The 10,257-nt window shown below is 42.3% G+C and overlaps 1 non-coding gene across 1 annotated transcript; it reads left to right on the forward strand.

The window, feature by feature from the left end:
• Nucleotides 1-10,073: 10,073 nt before the first annotated feature.
• On the forward strand, nucleotides 10,074-10,180 carry LOC114229326 (U6 spliceosomal RNA). The gene has a single exon (XR_003615415.2). It is a non-coding gene; the product is annotated as a U6 spliceosomal RNA (small nuclear RNA).
• The last annotated feature ends 77 nt before the right edge of the window (nucleotides 10,181-10,257 follow it).

The following is a 10,257-nucleotide window of genomic DNA, read 5'->3' on the forward strand; positions in this document are numbered from 1 at the left end:
GATGTCATAGCTCTCCACTGGCCACCACTGCCTCTTACTCCTCAGAGAGTGCCTGTCATTTGGTCACCAACCAAAACCAAAGTAATAATTTAACTTCTAAAACAAGTATGAAGCATGGCAGGACCTGCTTTTTGCCTCATTACTTTCCCAGCCTGATTCTATTAATACAAAGAATAAATTTCAATTGTAACAAATACTGTGGGGGGAAAGTAAATATCTTATAGAGGACCATATTTATTGTTGCTGTTATGGTTGTTGTTATTGTTATCTGGAGTTCTTCTGTAACTAAAAGAGAAAACTATTTAGCAAACTTCCAGTAACATCGTGAAATTTAAATAATTTGTGTAGCTAAAGCTACAGATCCATATGATTCAGCCAAAGTGTTCCGTGTTTTTTCTTTAGAATGAAGTAAAATCAGCTACATAAAACTGAAATTCATACTTTAAAAGGCACTTTATTACATAAAATTTGTCTCACAGCCACAACCACAACAGGAAACTGGCAGAATAGCTTTTTTTTTTTTTCAACAAAGTTTTTCCACTAGTTGCTCAGCAAAGTTTTAGAATAGCCTTCAGGGAATCTCACTCGCAAGATTGTAGACTTATACGGATTGTAAACTTATAATTATTCAAATCACATTTTGTTTTAGTAATACCAATGTTCTCTTTTTTGTATTAAATAATATATTTCCTTCTTTTTTTTTGATACTAAGCAGTTTCTTAACCACCAATACAATTTCCTTTTTCTGAACCTCCTAACATAGACACACATACAACAATTCAAAAGACTCCATACAGTACTGTCTTAATTAAAACAATGTCTAAAATCAAGACTTTTAAAATGCAAATTACAGTACTCACTGGTAAATACAAGATTTTTCTCTGCAAAGGAAACCATGTATGACAGATAAAGCAGAAGTTTAATGAAAGATAAGATGAACCATGTCATGACCTGATATTATTGGCTTTCCACCTCTTCTGACCTCAATGTTTTCATTCTCAGAACTGAGATAATCTGCCACACAGGGTTATTAGGAGAAGTAAACCAAGCCATGCCTGTGAAATAAGTTTATAAAGTAAAATGGTTTATATATGTTATTGTTATTATGGTGAAAAGTTACCAACTCTGGATACACTTCCCATGAAATGTACATAGGGCAGGAGAGAGCAATGGGGAGGCACTGGTCAAGTTGTTGAGAAGATTGGGGCCAGAAGGAACAGATACTGTCGATGAAGAGAGATGCCTCAGGTTATTTACTTTTAATAGGCTCACTTTTACCTCTACCTCCATATTTGTTTTTCCTTCTCAGTGTTCCCTGTTAAATCTTGTTATATTGTCTATCCTACTTTGGAAGAGTGAAATATTAAAGAGAGTAATATTAATGCTATCATAAAAATGTTATTTACCCAGGTAAAAGTACATAATGTATTGCCTCTATTGTATTCCAGATATTTCGCACATGTATTATTATTCAATCCATTCAAGTTATAGTGGTAACACTTTACAGGGGAGAATTGAAAGGTTTGGTAGATCAAATGACATACTCAAAGTCAAACACCCAGGAAATTCTCAGTCAACTGTAAATGGCTCCAATGCCAATGCTTGGCAGACAAGAGAGACTATGCAGGAGTTTATGTTCTACCCAAGTAGATTCCTTGACCAAAAACATAAAACTTTCTGGGCTCGGTGACAGCAAGTATTGGCGTACAGCACTCCAGTGAGACAAAGGGTGGTTCAGAGGTCCTCACCCAACCCCTTTACATTTTAATAACTTATGTAAAGTAACTTATGAGGGGAAAGTAGCATTGGATTATCCTGTTCTATCAATAAAAAGCTACACAACCATTTGTAAGACGGCTAAAGGTGAACCTATGAGGTAGGACCTGGTACCTCTAAGGTTCCTTCTTTCTTACTAGTATATTCCATAAATCATTGATTTTTAGTGCCATTTTCTAATTTTCCAAACATAAAGATAATTATGTTCCATTATTTTAAGAATAGTACAATTTCTACTAATTTCCTGAACCACAGAAATGAGGATACAACAGATAGAAAATTGCTTGTCAGTTTCATGACATCTTTTCTCCAAAACAGAAACCAGGGCAATTCCTTGTCCTTGTAACAGGTAACACTCAGGTTACTGAGACACACTGAAATGTGTCTACAGACTGTCACAAGTTTTGGGTGTGCTGCTCTCATCCCCTAAATCTCCCAAGATAGCACCTGGTAAATGACTGCTTAAAATAATGTCTCTCTGAAACTTCATGCTTCTCAGGAATATTAAGTAAGTTACTTATATTCAATGAAATTTAAGTGAAAATTCTCAGCTACTACCACTCCTTCACCCCTCCACTAGATGACCGTAATTCCACAGCTTATAGAGCAGAAAGATGCTACAAACATTGAGGCCAAACCTACCTTTTCGAGACCTGCACCAAACCTGAAGAACTCAACCAACCTTTTGGAATTCAACTCATAGCAGAAGCAGGTTAAGAGACAACACATCCACATACCTGTTCCCCTCTTCAAGCACCTATGCATCTTCTATCTCTGTTCTGCCCCCATTCCATTTATACAACCACCATGCCACGCAGGTCCAAACTTTAGGTCAGCACCAGCTTTATCACCAGATGTAAGGCAGAGCAGGAAGGTCCAATGATGAACACTCAATTCACTCCACAGTGGATCAGTAGTGCAGTGGTGCTCCACAAACTCAGTTCAGTGGAATGCTTATCCCAGCCGTATTTAAAGGTAGGTTGCCCAGCTCACTCCTGATACTTCTCAGCCAACTCCTTCTTGAATGCCATCCTTGCTTTCTGCTCATGAGGGTTCCACAAGTTCAAATGGACTTCCAGACATTGCAAACAGGTGAAGTTTGGGACAGGAAGTCCCAGTTTTTGGAACCTATTTTTACAAAGGTGCATTGGTCTGTCAAAAAACTTGGAATGCCCAGGCATCCTTTCAGAATAATCACATTGTGGGGTTTTTTAGCTCCAACAATCCAAGAGAAGAGTTTTCCTTCTTTGTGCATCAGAATCATGCAAAGAGATTATTAAAAATATAGCTTCCCAGGGTCCACCCCAAGCCTACTGACCCAGAATACCCATGGTAGAAATCAGAGACATCTATTTTAACAAGCTGCCTACTTGATCCCAGTGAAAATGCAAATTTTGAGAAACATTGCTTGGCCTAAATTGGTAATATGAAAATTTGAAATCATGGTGTTAAACACTTTCTTTACAACTTGGATCTTTCCTGGAATATGTAATTGTCCTAAGAGATGACAGTTCCCTTTCCAGAAAGCTCCAAGCTTACATTTGTGGGCATTCATTTGGGAGAAGGCAGATTCTTATCCAGACCCTAACCCTGATCATAATGAGGTAAAGACAGAATATTTTCTCCCTTCTCCCACTCACTCTCACTCCTGGTCAAGAGCTGGCTGGTCATAAATGTGGTTGCTTTATTAATAAGAGTCATATGTCAGTGTTTTATACAATGAAATTACATGATTAGTTGGGCAGAAATGTTTTAGAGGATTTAATGTCTTTACTTTCATAAGGAAAGACTAAATCTCTGCTTTCATGGCAAAGATGTTGAACCCAAACACCATGAGACTAAGATTCCTGGGGTGAAAGTTCATAAAGTTAATATGACACTTAACACAAGATCAAAAAAAGCTAATAGTATGATCTGTAACCAGTTCAGACCTGCGCACACATTGATAGCTTTGAATTTATTCTGAGCCTCAATGGAGAGGAAGTTGAAAGCCAGTTAGCCACTAATGGGAAATTCATGTTAACTTTCGACATCCCTTATTTTCCCCTTTTTTACTTCCATAGTTACAAGCTGAGTTTCTATATGCAAGCAGACAGCCATGAGTAAGCCTAGCTGAAATAATGCCAACTGACCAGGTCACACAGAGATAGATGTATAGTGACCAATAGAAGTCTGGAGAGAACTTCAAGTGGTCACACAAGATAGGATCATCATCTTCTCATGAAATAAGAGCATACTTGATCAAAAATGTTTCAAAAATAGTAAAACAGATTTGTGCAACTATTAAGTTACACATATGAAATGTAGAGAGTAAATATAAGCAAAGAAGTATTAGAGGCTTAGAAACCATTATGAAGGCCATTGCAATGATCTGAACAAGATCACAAAGCCGGAATTAAGGCATGGGTAATGAAATAGAGGTGTGTACAGGTCTTAGAGCCATTAAGAAAGTAGAACTGGTAGGTTATTGACAAAAACCCAATTGACCTCTTTTTATTCTTCCAAGGAAAGTTATTTGTTTAAACAATTTTATGGGGGGTATAAATGGGTAAGGCAACTGTCTAAATTCAACCTCATTTCTCTGATAAAGTATTTAGGAGTAATATATATACTACTGAGCAGTAATATAGCTGAAATACAGACAAAGCTGGACAGAGGGTGAAAGAAGATCCCAAGGTAATCCTACCTAATAATAGACAAATATGCAAATTGACCATACCTTCACTATGCCCGTGATTGGCCAGGAGGTGTGGGGGGGCGGGACTCAGGGTGGCCGGGGTGGCCAATTGGGCCGGCGGGATGCTGAGCTCACATCGCCAGCGGCGGCTCAAGCTCAGCGTCTGCACCATGACTGTGCTGCGGCACAAAAGGGGCCTCTGGGGCAGCGAGCTCACGTCCCACCGCGGACCATCAAAAGCGGGGGAGCTGGGTGCCTGTCCGCTCAGGCACCAGGCCTTTCAGAAGCCTCCAGCGTGGTGAAGGCTTCTGAAAGGCCTGGTGCCTAAGAGAGAAGAAATCCATGATTTCCCTGGATCTCTACCTAGGCACCATTATCCAACCATGACACAGCAAGCTAGAATCCACACAGAGAATAGTGGTCCTGCTGAGCTGAAGAGGCAGAGATCAGAGTCCAAGAAAGCTAAAGCAGTCAGAATCTAGGGAAAGCACCATAAAGTAAGGAAGGTATATTAGGAGTAGAGAGAAGGGAGAGTCCCAGAAGTTGTGCAGAAGGTTCCCTATGAAATCTTGACTCAAGGTTAAGATGCACATACTCGTGACAAGACTACCTGAGGCTTGTAGTAACTATGGAGAGCAGTTACTATAGAAACAAGAGCAGAATAAAAATACTTAATATCAAACAGTGCTAGTAGCTATTGAAGTTCTGTTCAAGCCAGAGTGACAAGACATTGTTATCAATTTATTAACACACCGGGCATTTATCTGAGATACCAAAAAAGATTAGAACTATGGTCTAAGGTAAGGTTCACTCCAGGCCCACCCTAACAATGTCTAAAGCCAAGCCTTTACAGGGTGGGGAACATTCAGCCCACGGGCTGCATGCTTTGGTCTGGCCCTGCCAAGGCAACCTCAGGCCAGACTTGAAATTCAGTAAGTCTAGGATCTTTTTTCATAACAACATAATTTTTAAGTTGATAATTTTGTATGGCCTATGAGTGAATTTCTAAATATCCAAATGGCCCTTGGCAGAAAAAAAGGATTTCCCACCCCTGCTTTAGAAGATCTGCAGTGAAAACCAAATTTGGAGGTTGAGACCTGCCAAGATAGAGGGGCTTGGGAAGCATATTGAGCTTCCCAAAGATATACCCTAGCAAAGCATAAAGACAAGACTACAGAAATACAAGGTAATTAACCAGGAAATGAGCTACTTCCTAGAAGCAAGGCAACACTTCTCAAAGGAAGATAATAAAAGTCCAGAGCCAACAATATTCAGTATAAAATGTAAAAAATTACTAGACTTGAAAATTTTAAAAAGGCAAACATGACCCAGAATAAAGGGAAGAGCCCTGGTCCCAACATTACTGAGATGATGGATTTAGAAAACAAGAACTTTAAAGCAACAGCTATAAATATGGTCCAAAGAATTTTTATTCAAGGAATTCAGAAAATAGGGACTTAATATGTAAACAGATAGGGAATCTCAGCAGAGAAAGGTAAACTATAAAAGAAGCTAAATGGAGTTTTTATAACTAAAAAGTAGAATAACAAAAAAATTCACAGTATATCAGAGATGGGAGAAAAGTGGTAAACTATAGAAATTATCCAAACTAATGAATAGAGAGAAAATAGATTGGGGAAAAATAAACAGATCCTTAGAGACCTGTAGGACAAATGAAAATGGTCAAAATATGTGTGATTACAGACCCAGAAGGAGAAGAGTGTGAGAATGGGGCAAAATTGACTTTTTAAAGATAAATAACAAAAAGAGAAGTCATAGACTGGGAGATTTTGTAATACATATATCTGACAACTGACATATATACAGAACATACTGTAAAAATTTTACAATTTAATAAAAATACAGACAATCTAATTCTTTTTTTAATGGGCAGAAGACCTGAACAGATGCCTCATCAAAGAAGATATATAAATGGCTAATAAGCACAGGAAGTGACATTCAATATCATTAGCTATCAGGGAATTGCAGGTTAAAGCTACAATAGGATACTATTAGAAAGGCTAATATTTTAAAAGACTGACAAACCAAGTATTGACAAAGATGAAGAATAGTTGGGTCTCTTTTACATTGCAATTGAAAGTGAAATATGGTATAATGACTTTGGAAAATAGTTTGACAGTTTCTTTTAAAATTAAGCATATACTTATCATATGAACCTGCTACTTCTCTCCTAGGTATTTACCAAAATTACATAAGAATATATATCCACATAAAGACTGTTCATAGCAACTTTATTCATAATAGCCAAAAACTGGAACAACCCAAGTGTCCACCAGTAGGTGATTAGATAACAATTTGTCATTAATACAAGAAAATACTACTCAGCAATCCTATCTAATAAAGAGGGAATATGCTAATTGACCACCACACCCTCACAAAGATGGCAGTGCCCACAGCCAATAAGGAGGGAATATGTTAATTGACTGCCACATCATCAAAGATGACAGCACCCACAGCCATAAGATAGTGGCGCCCAGTCCCCTCAGCCCAGCTGGGGCAGCAGGCACACGGCACGGTCGGGCCCGTCCCCAGGTGGGTTCGGCCGCTCCACGCGCCTGCCTCCAGGGTCCCCAGTCCCCTCAGCTCCCCAGCCGCCCAGAGCCAGCCCGAGGCACAGACAAGCCTCAGATGTCAGCTGCCCAGCCGCCCAGGGCTGGCCCAAGGGTTGACCAAATGACTGAACAAGCAGACTGCGTGGGGCGACCAGGCTGGCAGGGGGTAGTGAGGGATTACCAAACTACTGAACAGTAGGCTGCATGGGGTGACCAGGCCAGTGGGGAGGCTGTTGGGCGCGACCAGGCCAGCAGGGAGGGAGGCAGTTGGGGGCAACTAGGCTGGCGGAGGGGCAGTTGGGGGCGACCAGGCTGGTGGGGGAGGTGCAGTTGGGGGCAACCAGGCCAGCGGGGGGGCTGTTGGGGGAGATCAGGCCAGCAGGGGGGACAGTTGGGGCAATTAGGCTGGCACAGGGGGAAGTGAGGAGTGACTAGGCCAGCGGGGCGGGGGGGGGGGCAGTTGGGGGCAACCAGGCCGGCATGCAGAGGCAGTGAGGGGTGACTAGTCTGGTGCGGGGGGGAAATTGTGGGTAACCAGGCCAGCAGGGGGGGAAAGTTGGGGTAATTAGGCTGGCGGGGGATCAGTGAGAGGTGACTAGGCCAGCGGGGGGGCAGTTGAGGGCGACCAGGCCGGCAGGGGGGTTAGTGAGGGATGACCAAACAACTGAACAGCAGGTTGCGTGGGGTGACCAAGCCAGTGGAGGGGCTGTTGGGGGCGATGAGGCCAGCAGGGGGGGGAGGCAGTTGGGGGCAACCAGGCTGGCGGAGGGGCAGTTGGGGGCGACCAGGCCAGCAGGGGGGGTGCAGTTGGGGGCAACCAGGCCAGTGGGGGGGCTGTTGGGGGAGACCAGGCCAGTGGGGGGGGCTGTTGGGGGAGACCAGGCCAGCAGGGGGGACAGTTGGGGTGATTAGGCTGGCAAGGAGGGGGCAGTTGGGGGCGACCTGGCTGGCAGCGGGGGGCAGTTAGAGGCAATCAGGCCAGCAGGCAATCAGGTAGTGAGGGGTGACTACGCTGGTGGGGGGTAACAAGGCCAGCGGGGGGGGGGGGAGTTGGGGTGATTAGTTTGGCGGGGGGGGGGGGCAGTGAGAGGTGACCAGGCCGGCAAGGAGGGGGAAGTTGGGGGTGACCTGGCCGGCTGTGGGGGGCAGGTAGGAGCAATCAGGTCAGCACACAGAGGCAGTGAGGGGTGATCAGGCTGGTGGGGGGCGGGGGGGACAGTTAGGGGCAACCAGGCAGGCAGGCAGGTGAGCGATTAGGAGCCAGCGGTCCAGGATTGTGAGAGGGATGTCCAACTGCCAGTCTAGACCAGCAGTCAGACATCCCCCGAGGGGTCCTGAATTGGAGAGGGTGCAGTCTGGGCTGAGAGGACCCCCCTCCTCAATGCACAAATTTTGTGCACCGGGCCTCTAGGAAAATATAAATTAATAAGTGCATCAGTGTGGATGAATCTCAGAAACATTATGCTGAATGAAAGAAGCTCAACACCAAAAAGCACATACCAGTAATGTATGAATCCATTCATATGAAGTGCTAGAGAGGCAAAACTAAGCTGACAGAAATCAGCTCAATGGTGGCCTGGAGCAGAGGGTGGAAGCAGGAATTGACTGCAGGGGTATGTACCAGGGAACTTTCTGGTTGAAGAAAATACATTGTCTTGGTTGTGGTAATAGTTACATGGGTGTATACATTTATTGCACTATACACTTAAAAGGTATGCATTTTATTATATGTAAATTACACCTCACAAAGTTGATTTTTAAAAGAATACCTGCCTCACTCTTTAAATTAAAAGCCATATCTTCATCATCCTGTAATGAGTCATTTGGCAATAAATTTTATAAGGAACAAGTTTATTATGAATCACACACAGGCAGCCCAAATGAATGTCTAACCATTCTTTTGTGTTGTATATACATGGCTGGAGAAATAGATGCCCGTTAAACTAATAAAACCCCTGCCCATCATCTCTAATTCTGGGCTGCAGAAGAAATTGTAACTTTAGTTCTCATTTCCTAAGCATTCTCAGTAACCATTTGTTGACCAGTTCCTGAAGTGAGTGTGTGTCTATATTGACTTTTTTTAATGTGTTACATATACACAATGGAATACCACTCAGCCATAAGAAAGGATGAAATACTGCCATTTGCAACAACATGGATGGACCTTGAGAACATTATGCCAAGGGTCTGTATTTATTTTATAAACAAGTTCTACCATTTGAAATTTGGGCTGCTGCAGAGCTTAGGGGTATATTCCCTGAAAAACCTGCCCCATCTCATGACAGAAGTAAACGGTTAGTGTTTGACTGCCTAGTCAACAAACACTACTGTTGCTTCAGATAAGCAGTCTTTTCTTTTTTTCTTTTTTTGCATAAAATTTGTTCTTTTTTTAAATTCTTTATTGTTTAAAGTATTACGTAAGTCTCCTTTTCCCCCCATTGACCTCTCCAAAGCGCCCCCATCCCAGCACATGCCCTCACCCCCCTATTGTCTGTGTCCATTGGTTATGCTCATATGCATGCATACAAGTCCTTTGGTTGATCTCTTACCCTCTCACCCCCCGCCTTCCCTCATAGGTTGGACAGTCTGTTCGATACTTTATGACTCTGGCTCTATTTTTGTTCATCAGTTTATGTTGTTCCTTATATTCGACAAATGAGTGAGATCATGTGATATTTATCTTTCTCTGACTGGCTTATTTCACTTAGCATAATGTTCTCCAGGTCCATCCATGCTGTTGCAAATGGTAAGAATTGCTTCTTTTTTTACAGCAGCACAGATAAGCTGTCTTAATCACAGTCCCCTGCTCAAGGGACCTCTTGTAGACTTTCTGAAAACACAAGCAATAGGCAAGTCATAGACTGGGAGATTTCTAGACTTCCTTTTTCCTGATATTTTCCTATCTAGTAGGAAACTGATGGACAAGAGCAAGATAACATAAAGTAAGGGCACCACTAGCCTGTGGAATGGCCATGTGTGCTAAGATGAGTGCCCCCATTTATTAGAAAACCTCCCTTAACAATTTGGAGTCTTAATAATAATACAGAGTGCTCACTCTGGCAGCACATAGACTACAATTGGAGCGATATGGAGAATATTAGTATGGCCCCTGCACAAGGATGATACATGATCCTTGGAATCTTAAAAAAAATCATGAGGGTTTAATATGCTATTCTCCCTACTTTTGTGTGTGTTAGAATGTTTCCATAACAACAACAAAAATTATGTCTA

This window comes from Eptesicus fuscus, chromosome 3 (genome assembly GCF_027574615.1).
Source record: "Eptesicus fuscus isolate TK198812 chromosome 3, DD_ASM_mEF_20220401, whole genome shotgun sequence".
In the NCBI taxonomy this organism is placed as follows: Eukaryota; Metazoa; Chordata; class Mammalia; order Chiroptera; family Vespertilionidae; genus Eptesicus; species Eptesicus fuscus.